Source organism: Mirounga leonina, unplaced genomic scaffold, assembly GCF_011800145.1.
Source record: "Mirounga leonina isolate KUSES-001 unplaced genomic scaffold, KU_Mleo_1.0 Mir_170, whole genome shotgun sequence".
Taxonomy (NCBI): Eukaryota; Metazoa; Chordata; class Mammalia; order Carnivora; family Phocidae; genus Mirounga; species Mirounga leonina.
In genome coordinates, this window is record NW_023270433.1 from 25,467,528 (window position 1) to 25,480,663 (window position 13,136).

A 13,136-nucleotide genomic window follows, 5' to 3' on the forward strand; every position below is an offset into this window, starting at 1 on the left:
AGAGGCAAATCACGCAGTTTTTCACCTCCGTAAGATGACCCTTTCATTCTCCTTCCCTCAATTTTTCAGACAGAGGGAGGGGTTCCTGGAAGCCAAGAATGGCTCCAGGCCAGCAGGCCACTTCCTGCCTACCACCTGGCCCTCCCACGGAGCTTTCCATCTTACAACCTCTGGGACTGTGACAACAGGACCCAGGCAAGGGGCCACTGGCCAAAGCCTGGCCTTAAATTCCTGAGAGGCCTCTGGAATTTTCTGGAGACAGACAGGGCTCTGTCAGCAGCTCACAGCCTGGAAAAGAGTGAACAGGGTGTATGGCAGGCTATTACTCCGAGCCTGTTCCTTCCCTGACGCCTGTGGTTTTCGAGCTTTAATCGCTGAGATCACAGCCATCCTGTTTTATTACAGTGCCAAACAGGGCCCCCCAGCCTAGCCTGGGTGATGGCAGCTCCTTCCGGAGACCCTCAGCCTGGCCTTGAGAAGAGATGGCTGCCAGGCCCCAGCGCCTCCTGTGGGGTTTGTGTTTCCCTTCCTATTAAATCCTCTCTGTGCTCAGAAGGCCGTTCCACTTTCCCATCTCTCCAGCTCTGCCTCTGGCTTCTTTAAAGGCTTCAGTGTTTCCTCAAATTAAGGGACCCAGCTGCTCGAGGCCCTTTGTTCAGTGTCTCCAGGATGACCTTTCAGATAATTCGTCCCCACTTGCAGGGGCTGAGCTTTGCTGGTATTTAGACTCAGAGCTTCCTTGGCTAATCGGAATTTATTATCCTCTTTGTTAGGAGACTATGAGGTTCTTTTTCTCCATGGAGGGCTGTCTTCTGGGTGAGTGATACATGGGCTGGCCTTGGCTCTCTAATCCTGGCAAGTCCCGTTTCCAGGTTGTGTCTCCATGGGCCCCAGAGACTCTTGTGTGTGTGTGCGCACACACACACACACACACATGCTCACTTGACCATGGAAAATAAAGACTTTCAGGTCTCAGGATCACCTGGGGATAAGGGATGCAGATTAGAGATGAAGGAACATGGAGTCTTCCGTGGCTTCACGTTCACAGCTTTACTATAGCTGTTTCATTATTCTTGCAAATCTGATTAAATCTTGAGGGTTTTTTTTTTATTGTGGCAAAATATACACAACATAAACCACCTTAATCATTTTTAAGTGGACAGTTCAATACCATTAAGTACCTTCACACTGTTGTGCAACCATCACCAACATCCATCTCCAGAACTTTTTCATCTTCCCAAATTAAAACTCTATACCCATTAAACACAAACTCCCCATTCTTTACTCCAGCTAGCCCTAGGAAATCACCATTCTACTTTCTGTCTTATGAATTTGACTATTCTAGGTACCTCATATAAGTGGAATCATATGGTATTTGTGGGATAATATTCCATTGCATGGATATGCCACGTACTGTTTATCCATTCACTTGATGGACATTTGGGTAGTTTTTACCTTGTATTTACCTGTAAATAATATTGCCATGTATATTTGTGTACAAATATCTATTCGGGTCAACCACTTTCAATTCTTTGGGTATACCTACAGTGGACTTGCTGGATCATATGGTAATTTTATTTTTAATTTTTTGAGAAGCCACCATGCTGTTTTCTACAGCAGTTGAACCATTACTTTCTGTTTTATTGTTTGTTTGTTTGTTTTATAATAGCCATCCTAATGAGTGTGAGGTGTGTTTATTGAATTTTGAGGGTGATAAAAATGAGAACTGCAATAGTGGTCGTTTATTAAATTCATACCATGTATTAAATATTTAGCAAAATGATCTCTTTGAATCTTCAAGACAACCCTCTGTGGCTTGTTGTTATCTCTATTTTACAGAAGGGAAAACTAAAACTCAGAAAAGTATGAACTTGCTCAAAATCAAACAACTGGCATGGAGCAGAACTGGAAATCATGCACAGGGTCATCAAAGTCCCACAATCAGGCTCTTTCTACTATACGACTTGTCTTCTAACCACACTTAGATGGGTGTTACATAAGTATTTGCTATTATTATTTTCCTGCATAATTTCTTTCAGTGCTTCTTTCCAGTTGTTTTGTCATCCAAGCAGATTAAAGGAAAGAAACATGTCTTTTATGTCTTTCACATTTTTTCACAAAAACTAGTATAAGCACTTAGTCAACTTATTCAAACATTCACCAAGCATTTGAGAACCCCACAATCTAAATCTTTGCAAATTTGCTTCCTAACATTGTATGGTGGAACTCTCTGCATACATTCTGATACCCCACTCCTCTATAGCATGGCTATACGTACTTTCTTTTCCCACCATCATTCCCCAATCCCTCCCACTCTTCTAGCTTTTTCAGTGGTGTTTTCAATCTCTCTTGAACCTCAGAGATTCTTTTGCAATAACATTAATCTATATTGCAAAAGACTGCCATATTCTTTTAGTATGGATTTATCTTTCCAAATTTTGCCCTAAATAAATAAATAAAACGGAATGTCACACTTCTACAGCTGAACACTAAAGTTTGTTTTTCTTCTGTGAAGCTGAACATTTATTGATGAATCCACATTGTACTGACAGCAACTTCTTCAATAATTTCATGGGTTGTGTAGCAGTTGGTAATAGTGCATGCATGTGGGCAGGGAGAACTATGCAAATATCAGTAATAATTATGCTTGGTGTATGCAAATTCCACCAGGTATTTTCAGAAATTAATCTTCCAAATTACTTTTGCACAATTCAGGAAAATTGAAATGTGCATTTAAGTAATTGTAGAAAAATTTAAAAGCAATCTCCACTCATTTAAATCATCCAGTTAAGGTGCTATTATAAACAAAAGGATTGTAGATATTTCAGACATAGCAGCCATACTGTCAAAACAGACTTATAGGGATCATGAGAACTATGCTTTGTTTGTAGACAACTTAAACAGGGATGACACTGTTCAGATTATTTTGTTTGGCTTAAAAATTTATTATTAATATTCTTCAAAAATCATTACTGAAAAGAAGCATTATTGTTTTATTTGTTCTTATGTTCATTTATATATTCTTCATGTATTTATATCTCTGTTTATCAACCCATTCACCTATCAAGTGTGTTTTAAGCATGACTGTGTGCCAAGACTAAACTAAGTTAAATTACAGGGGGAGGAAAACCTTTTGGCTTGTGCCTCCTGCCCAGTATGGACCACAGATTTACACAGTTTAGCCATGTTGGGGTCTTTAAATTTCCTCCATGAGTTTAATACCAACTGGAACTTTGTATGAAAGCTAGATTTTCTTTTTTGGCAATAATTAGTGCATTACACAGGTAAAGCAATTTTAATGTCTTCTGTTTTTGTGTAGTTTGAAGTAATCAAATTATGACCAGGGCTTTAAATGTTGAAGATGACCCTAGGTTTCCTGGACTTCCTTTAAGACTTGATAGAAAGTTCTCAGGGAAAATATCATTGAACTAGTAGATAAAGGACAGTAAGGTACACAAGCCCTGTCTACAAGAAGCTGCCACCTCATGGACGTGTGGGACAAGGAGCAATAAGCCAATTAATAAATAAAGCTTGTGATTAGAGGATCTCTGTGATTAGAGGAGTCAGGTGTGTTTAGATCACAGTCCATGGACATTTCGAGGAGCGAAGGAGCTCCTTCTTCCACGGAGGGTGATCAAGATGTTTTCAGGAGATCCTCGAGTTGTGCCTTGGGAATGGGTTTTACAAAATAGGTGGTGGAAACAGCTTTGCAAGAGGGAGTTCTTCAAGGCTTTTGACCTTGGCTCAACAGCTACATGACTGTGAGGTCTTAACAATGAGCCTCATCTGTAAGATGAGGACAGTGACACCAACCTCAAAGATTTGGGGGAGGACTTAGCTTATATTTGCCAAAATGCTCTTTAAGTCACGTTAAGCAAGGAATCTTAGCAGATGAGATGGCCCAGGGTAATGGCACAGAAGTCAGAGGAAGAAACACTGGTGACAAGGCCAGTTTGCCTGAAACTGAGGATTCTTCTATAGAAAACCAGAGGCAGTAACCACAAATTCGACATTTATCTGTTTAGTGACCTTGAATTTATCACTGAAGTGTTTGGATATTTAACCGCCTATCTCTAAAATGGGTCAAGAAAACAAGCTGTCCCAAGTGGTAGGAGGTTAAGATGCAGAAATGTCTGCATTTTTTGTGTTTCTCTTCTGATTAATTCATTTGATTATTTCTTAACAGTTTTTGCCCAGGGATGACTTCCTGGTAAAAATATGCAGTTCTTTGGCCACCTGTCCTAAGTCAGCTAAGATGTTCCTCATAATGAGCGTAGTTCTGATCTAGAACATAAGTTCCAAATATCCTCACTGTTTTTATTGTTACATTATAAACCAGTATAGCACTTTTTTTTTTTTAATTTTGAGAGCAACATTAAAAGTATCCCTTCAAGGAGGTGGGTGGGGGGTTAAATAGGTGATGCGGATTAAGGAGGGACTTGTGATGAGCACAGGGTGATGTATGCAAGTGTTGAATCACTATATTGTATACCTGAAACTAATATTACACTGTATATGAACTAACTATAATTTAAATAAAAACCTTTACAAATAAATTCACAATCTTATTCTCATTGACTCGTTTGGTGGAAACAATTTATTCTCATCCTAACTGATGAGATCTGGGTTCTTAGATCAGACAACCTATTGTCATGTTTTCCTACATTTTTGAGCACAGATTAGCTTTCCTTTTCTGGTTTCCCATGACTACATCTGTGATCTTAGAAATGGCATACCGATAGCAGAAATCAAAACAGGTAGAATGGCAGAGAAAGAAGGTAGGAAACACAGACAGGACAGTTGTCTTCCTCATCTTGCACTTATTCATTCAACAATCATCTTGCACTTATTCATTCAATAATTACGAAGTTCCTGCTCGGTGGCTAACACTGTGTAAAAGCCAAAACGAAAGCTCAAAGAGATATCATCTGTACCTTCAACAGACTTGAGAGTTGAGGAGAGGGTGCCTGGTAATACCAATTGCCAGTGTTTTTATGGAGGATGTTCATATGCTCCAGAAGTACTGGGGAGTGAATGAGTAACTGCCTAGGAGAGCTTGGAAGGCCTCACACAGGAGGTGATATTAAATGGGATCATGAACATGAGAAAGAAAAGAGATAAAGGCCATTCCAGGCAGGGGGGAGTTATTACTTCAGTGATTAAAATACTAAGGCATTACAAGGTTAGGCCACAGAAAGGCATAAAGCTCTAAGAGGTCCAGAGGAAGGAAACATCACATTTCATGAAAGGGGTAAAAGAGACACTTCAAGGAGGAAGTGGTATTTAAAATGGGCCATGACATTCCAGAAGGCACAGCAGGGCTGGAGAAGACATTTCAGATAGAGGAAAGAGCATGACAATGGCATGGAAGTAGGAAAGTTATGGGGTTTAGGGACCATGGAGGAGTCAGGTGTGTTTAGAACAGCAGCTGGGCATAGTTAAGACTGAAAAGGTCAGGTGGAGTTGGATGGTGAAGACGTTGATGTGAGGCCTTAGTACCCACTTCCATTATTTGGTAGGAGTTACTGAAATTTTGACTGAGGGAATGAAAGTCCATTCAATTTAGTTCCACCGGTATTTTCTGGGCCCTTGCTCTGAACCAGGTACTCTGATAGCATCTAGAGACACAAACTGATCCAGGCATGTTTCGGGACCTCTTGAATCTTCCATAAATCATATCCATTTCTGTGCCCATGCCCGTACCTGGACCCATGTCTCAGCTCACACCTGTATCTACATTCATACCTCCACCCATCTGTTCACGCTTGTACGGCGATCCACAGCTCTAGGGAGATTAACCTGCCAGTGGTGTGTAGGAAGCTTGAAGCAAGATGGGGGATGAGTAAGCATCAGTCATTCAAGTTGGAAAGCCCTGAACTAGTCCACAAAGGAGGGCCTGAACAGGACTGTGACTGTGAGAATAGCAAGGAGAGCACTGTCTGCAGAGCCCAGGGAACCTGAGCTTGAATCCAGGCTCTACGGCAAACTCTGATTCAAAACTTCTTCCAGTACTTTCCTCACCCTTATTCTCCTCATCTATAAAACAAGGATAATAACATTTACCTTTGGGAGTGGACAAGAGGATTAAAGGTGATATACTAAGCACTTGGTACTGGCTGGCATCAGGGGCTGGCAGTGATGGGATCCATGATAAAGAGGTCACAGGGTTTTGGCTCATCACTCCCTGCTCAGAAAGAGGTAGATACTTCATCCCAGGAACAGAGGCAGGTCTGATGGCTCCCAGCAGGGAATAATGATTGCAGCAATAATGAAGCCTGCCCTTCGACCTGTATGTTCTCCTTCCCAGGTAAGGCGATAGTCCTGGCTTGGCTGGCAGAGCCAGGCTCACCTTGGGAGGCCTTTTCGTGGCTGCTATTCCCATACCACCAATGAACCCACGGACTCGGAGCCTCTGAGAGGCTCTGGCAGTGAACACGGCTGCAGCTGCTACCAGGCCAGGTTGCTCAGTCTCCAGCAAACATTTACAGTGGCTCAGGGCCTGCTGCTCGTGCCCTGACACACAGGAAGCTGAGCGTCGGGCCAGGCAGCGGCGGCCCAGAGGAGGCTGCCAGTGTGGCAGGCAGGAGCTCCGGGATCCCTGAGCAGGAGTCCGGCTGGCCCCTAACTGCGGGGAGCCTCCTCTGCTGTCGGCCTCGAAGCTGTGGGTGCAGCTTCGCCAGGGAGCTCCCCTGAAGGGACAGGGCCGTCTCATGGGCCCTGGCTCTTCCTGGCTGATGTCACGTGGCTTCCAGGGCCGACAGCGCCACAGTGAACAAGGAGGAAGCCAGAATATACTGAGGAACGTGGCCGAACGTTTCCAAGGGCAGATTCTGCTGGGGGTTCTGGTCTGTCCAGGGTTGAGACTTGCTTCTATGATCACGAGCATTTGTGAGAGGTGTATACTGGTTGAGGTGTGACAACCAGCTCTCAGAAGGAAGGGAGGAAGGGAGGAAGGGAAGGTGGGAGGGAGGGAGGGAGAGAGAGAGAAAGAGAGAGAGAGAAAGAAAGACAAAAAGTTTGGAAAGAAAGCCCTTATTTGTTGTTTTTGCCTATTTCTGTGACATGAAAACTCACACCACAGAAAATTTTGAGGTACCAAGATCTCACTGGAGGTGAAGCTGAAAAGAGCTGTGCAGTAGCATGTCATTATATAGTATTTCCACCATTGATATATGAGATACAAAGAACCTCAAGAGCATAGATAATAGTAAAAAAAAAAGTAAAATAGTGAGAATTTTGAGCAACTATCTTTGTTCTTTATTTTTAACTTTTTTTTTTTTTAAAGATTTTATTTATTTATTTGGGAGAGAGAGAATGAGAGAGAGCACATGAAAGTGGGGAGGGTCAGAGGGAGAAGCAGACTCCCCGCTGAGCAGGGAGCCCGATGTGGGACTCGATCCCGGGACTCCAGGATCATGACCTGAGCCGAAGGCAGTCGCTTAACCAACTGAGCCACCCAGGCGCCCCTATTTTTAACTTTTAATAACGGCGCAGTTTAACAACTGGCTCACAAAATTTCTGATTTTTTTTTTTTTTTCCCTCAGAGCTTCTGTTTTACCTTCTCTGGAGAATAAAGCTCTTGTCTTTTGAGAAGAAAAATGGCCTGCTCAATCGGTATATGGTAGGGGATCTGGGGATCTGATTGTTTTAATCTATGGAGGTGAAATTCACATAACATAAAATTAACCATTTTAAAGTGAACAATTCAGTGGCATATAGTGCATTCACAATGTCGTGCAACCACCTCCTCTCTCTAGTTCCAAAACGTTTCTGTCACTCCAAAGCAAGACCCCTGTGTCTGTTTCTCAGGGCTGCCATCCCAAAGTAACAGTGGCAGGGTGGCTTTAAGAACAGAAAAGCGCTTTCTCATGGTTCTGGAGGCTGCAAATCTGAGATCCAGGTGTCAGCAGGATTGGTTTCTTCTAAGGGCCATGAGGGGAGGATCTGTTCTAGGCCTCTCTCCTTAGCTTAAGGATTGCTGTCTTTTTCCTTGTCTTTTCACAGTGTCTTCCCTCTGTATGCATGTGTCCCAATCTCTTCTTTAAAGAACATCAGTCATACTGGATTAGGACCCACCCTGCCAACTTCATCGTAACTTAATTACCTCTTTAAAGACCCTATCTCCAAATACAATTATGTTCTGAAGTCCCGAGGGTTAGGATCTCAATATATGAATTGGGGCTGGGACCACTCTCTACCCGTTGATCAATTTCTCTCTATCTCCACAGGCCCTGGCAACCAACAATCTGAATTCTGTCTCTAAGAATTTACCTATTCTGGGTATTTCATATAAATGAAATCATCCAATATGTGACCTTTGTGTCTGGCTTCTTTTACTTAGCATAACATTTTCATTTTTATGGGAATGTGTTATGTGGCTTGCAGGAATATATTACTCCTATGTGTTGTGATTTAAGAAAGAGAGAGAGAGCCAGCGGTCAAAAAAGCTACCAAGAACAACTGCTTCAAAGTTAAGGGATTGTCTTACGGTCCATAACACTGACCAATATCAGATATTAATATTGGCAGATAATCTTGCCTCCTATTTACAAAACTGAAGGTAAGAAGACTGGTCCAGAGACCACTGAGATAGCTGAGGCGAGATAGTTTGAAGGCATGAACCGGGAAAAGGGCAATGGGGATGAAGAGATGAAGAGAAGAAGCTTGCATCAAAGTGAATAGAAAACGCAAATCACCCTCAAAAGCTTAAATATTATCTATTTGAAAAGTATATGAAAGTATAATGTAAAGAGAATTAAGTGTCACTTATGATACAACTCAGTTATAAATACCATGACCATTTTGCCACATGTCTGTTGATCAAAGAATTACACATACAAGAAAAGCACACAGTGGTGGAATTTTAGAAAGTTGCACACCCATGTATCCACCACCCACATCATGATCATGTAACTTCACCAGGACCCTAGAAGGCTCTCTCATGCCTCTTCTACCAGAGGTAATAATTATGAGTCTTGGCCTATTTTTGAGCTTTATGTAAAGAGAAGCACATTATGCTTTTTCATTTTTGGTGTATTTTCCTCACATTCTGGGAGGCTGATTCATGTAGATACATAAAATATTTGCTCTGTCACTTGCTTACTACTCCATTGTATGAATACACCAAAAATAAAGACTTGATCTTATTACTGATGGGCATTTGGGATATTATAGCCACGTTTGTTCCTAAATCTTGCGCTCATGTGTATACCACATACTGATGCATGCATATCTGGTGGGGTAAGTCCACCAAAGTTTTACTTCTTTTGTTGACTGTATATCTAAGGAGTGGAACTGCTGGTCATGGAGTACCTATGTTCAGGGTTAGAAGATCTGTGCCAACTCACTGGGCACAAGTAAGTGCATAGTAAGTGGGGGTTCCCATCCTCACATACACATTCTAACTAATACTTGGTAGTGTCAGTTAACTTCACCATATTGGTGGGTGTTGTTTGGCATTGAAGTTGAAGTTGAAGTTTCCACTTCCTTATGATTTACATGGTGAGCTTTTCATTTACTTGCCATTTGAATGTTTTCTTTTGGGAAGTTCCTGATCATCTTTTGCCTAGTTTTTCTTCTTCTTTTTCTTACTGTTTAGTAAAAGTTCTTCATATAAGCTGGATATGAATATTTTATCATATGTATGTGGTATATGATTTATATCACATATATTGTGTATATCTTTTCTATCTTATAAAGATGTACCGCAAATATCTTTTCCCATTCTGAAACTTGTCTTTTCATGAGCAGAAGTTATGAATCTTACTGTAGCCTAATTTATTAATCTTTTCTTTTATGGTTAATGCTATTTGTATCCAGTTTAAAAAAACTGTACCTATCCCATGAGAATATTCTACATTATTATCTAAAAGTTTATTGCTTTATCTTTCAGATTGAGCCTATGATCTATCTAGAATTTTTTTGTATGGTACAAGGTGAGGGTCAAGTTGTTACTATCCTTATGACTATCTAATTGACCAGCACTATTTATTGAGAAGACCATCCTTTTCTTGGGCTATGGCATTTTTGTCATAAATCAGGAGATTGTATATGTGTGACATTGTTTCTATACTTTTTATTCTATTCTATTCATCTAATTTTCTAGCTTTTTAAAGATGCCTTGATATTTAACAGAATGAATCCTTTAAAGTTTTTCTGCTTCATGACTATTTTTGCTATTCTAAGTTATTTGCATTTCCAAAGAAATTTTAGATCAATTTTGTCAATTTCCTCAAGACTTGTGGGGATTTTGCTAAAAACCAGTTTGTTTTTGTTTTTGTTTTTAAACTGATGAGCAGGTTTTGAATTTTAGCAAATGCTTTTTCTGCATTATACTGAGATAATGATATGGTTATTCTTGCATGGACTGGTGTTTGAAAGTTACTGGTGTTTGAACAGCAATTCTTGAAACAAATCCAATTTGATCATGATGAACTATTCTTTTTATATAAATTTGCTAATGTTTGGTTTAGTATTTTTGAATATATGTTCATAAGAGCAATTGGCCTGGGATTTTCCTTTCTTATAATGTTCCTGTTAGATTTTGTGTCCAAATTACGCTGCACTCATAATGACTTGGAAGTATTTTTTTTTTCTTCTCCAAGTTTTTATTTAAATTCCAGTTAGTTAACATACAGTGTAATATTAGTTTCAGGTGTAGAATTTAGTGATTCATTACTTCCATACAATACCCACAAGTGTCATTCTTAATCCCTATCATCTATTTAACTCCCCACCCATCTCCCCTCTAGTAATCATCAATTTGTTCTCTGTAGTTAAGAGTCTGTTTCTCGATTTTCCTTTTTTCCCCCATGTTCATTTGTTTTGTTTCTTTTTTTTAAGATTTCATTTATTTATTTATTTGAGAGAGAGAGAGAAAGGAGCAGAGGGAAAGGAACAAGCAGACTCCATGCTGAGTAAGGAGCTTGATGCAGGCTCCATTCCACGATCCTGAGATTATGACCTGAGCCAAAATCAAGAGTTAGACACTCAACTGCCTGAGCCACCCAGGCACCCCTTGTTTTATTTAACTTCCACATATGAGTGAAATCATATGGTATTTGTCTTTCTCTGACTTATTTTGCTTAGCATAATACACTCTAACTCCATCTGCGTTGTTGCAAATGGCAGGATTTCATTCTTTTTGATGGCTGAGTAATATTCCATCATATAGACGTACCACCTCTTCTTTATCCATTTGTCAGTCAGTGGACATTTGGGCTCCTTCCATAATTTGGCTATTGTTGATAATGCTGCTATAAACATTGGGGTGCACTAGTTATTTACCCAAAGGATACAAAAATACTAATTCAAAGGGACACATGACTTGGAAGTATTTCCTCTTTTTCTTATTTTAAAAATAAGATTGTTATTCCTTAAACATTTATAAAAACACTCAGGTGTAAATTCTGCACCCGTGAAGGCACTTGGGTATGGAGAACACCCTATAGGAAGGACTTCATTTATATATTCAATTTCTCTAATACATTTATAGGTTATTTAGTTCCTTTTTTAAAAAATGTTATTTATTTATTTGAGAGAGAGAGAGAGTACAAGCAGGGGGAGCAGCAAGCAGAGGGAGAGGGAGAAGCAGGCTCTCCGCTGAGCAGGGAGCCCAACGTAGGACTTGACCCCAGGACCTTGGGATCATAACCTGAGCCGAAAGCAGATGCTTAACCAACTGAGCCCCCGTTATTTAGTTCTTAAAATTTTTTCTTGGGTCAGTTTTGGTAAATTGTGTTGTTCTAGATATTTGTCAATTTCATCTGATTTTCAAATTTATTGACTAACTCAAAGTAATCTCTTATTTTCTTTTTAAGGTTCATTGAGTCTATAATTAGGCCCCTTTTAAAAAAGATTTTATTTATTTGAGAGAGAGAGAGCAGAGCAGGGTGAGGGGCAGAGGGAGAGGGAGAAGCAGGCTCCCTGCTGAGCATAGAGCCCAATGCGGGGCTTGATCCCAAGACCCTGAGATCATGACCTGAGCCAAAGGCAGATGCTGAACGGACTGAGCCACCCATGTGCTTCATAGGCCCTTTTTTACTTTCCAACTTTGGCAATATTTTCTTTCCCTCCTTCTTACTTCATTAATCTTCTTAGAACTTTGTAAATATTATTAATTTTTTCAAATAATCAGCATTTCTTTTTGTTGGTTTTCAATTGCTCACTTATTTTCTATTTTATTAATTTGCATTCTTTAAAATAATTTACTTCATCTTTCTTTTGATTTTACTTTTCTTTCTCTAGCTTCTTGAGACGATTACTTAAAATTTTCTATTACATGCATTTAAGGCAATAAGTTTCCTTCTGAGAACAGCTTAAGCTGCACCCCGTAAGTTCTGCTATCTAGTGTTTTTATTATCATGTACTTCAAAATATTTTCTAATTTTCATTGAGATTTCTCTGTTGATTTATGGATTCTTTTTCTAGCTTCTTGAGTTAAATAATTATTTATTTCCCTTCTTTCAATGTATAATGATAAAAGCATGTACATGATAAAAGCATGAAAAGTAATAACTTATCTTCTATATGACTTTGGCTGGATCCTGTGAACTTTTATATTTAATGCTTTTATTTGGGTAAAGAATACTTCAAATAATGTTTAAAATTTTTTTCTCTTTAACAATTATTTACAAGACTATTTTTTACTTTTCCAGGTGATTGGGTTTTAATGATAGTTCCTCGCTACTGATTTCCAGTTTTATTGTAACTCTTAAGATAGAATTGACCTGCAAAACCTCTACAGTTTATTAAGCTCTTCTTGGAGGATCATAATTAACATCTGTAAATGTTTCATAAACCTATGAAAAGAGTTGCATTTTCTGTTTGGAGACTTAGATTTCAAATGCGCCTGTAAGGGAAACTTTAATCCCATAAATTAGATATTCTATATTCTATTAAAAATTCTATTAATTTATTAAGTTTCTAACTATTATTGCTTTATATATTTTAATGCTTTATTATTCAAAGACTCATGGCTTCTATACTTTAGCTTGGCTTATGGACTTTATCAACATAAAACATTTTTTCCATCTTTTTAATGACTTTGCCTTTAATTTCTTTTTCTTTCCTTCCTTCCTTCCTTCCTTCCTTCCTTCCTTCCTTCCTTCCTTCCTTCCTTCCTTCCTTCCTTCCTT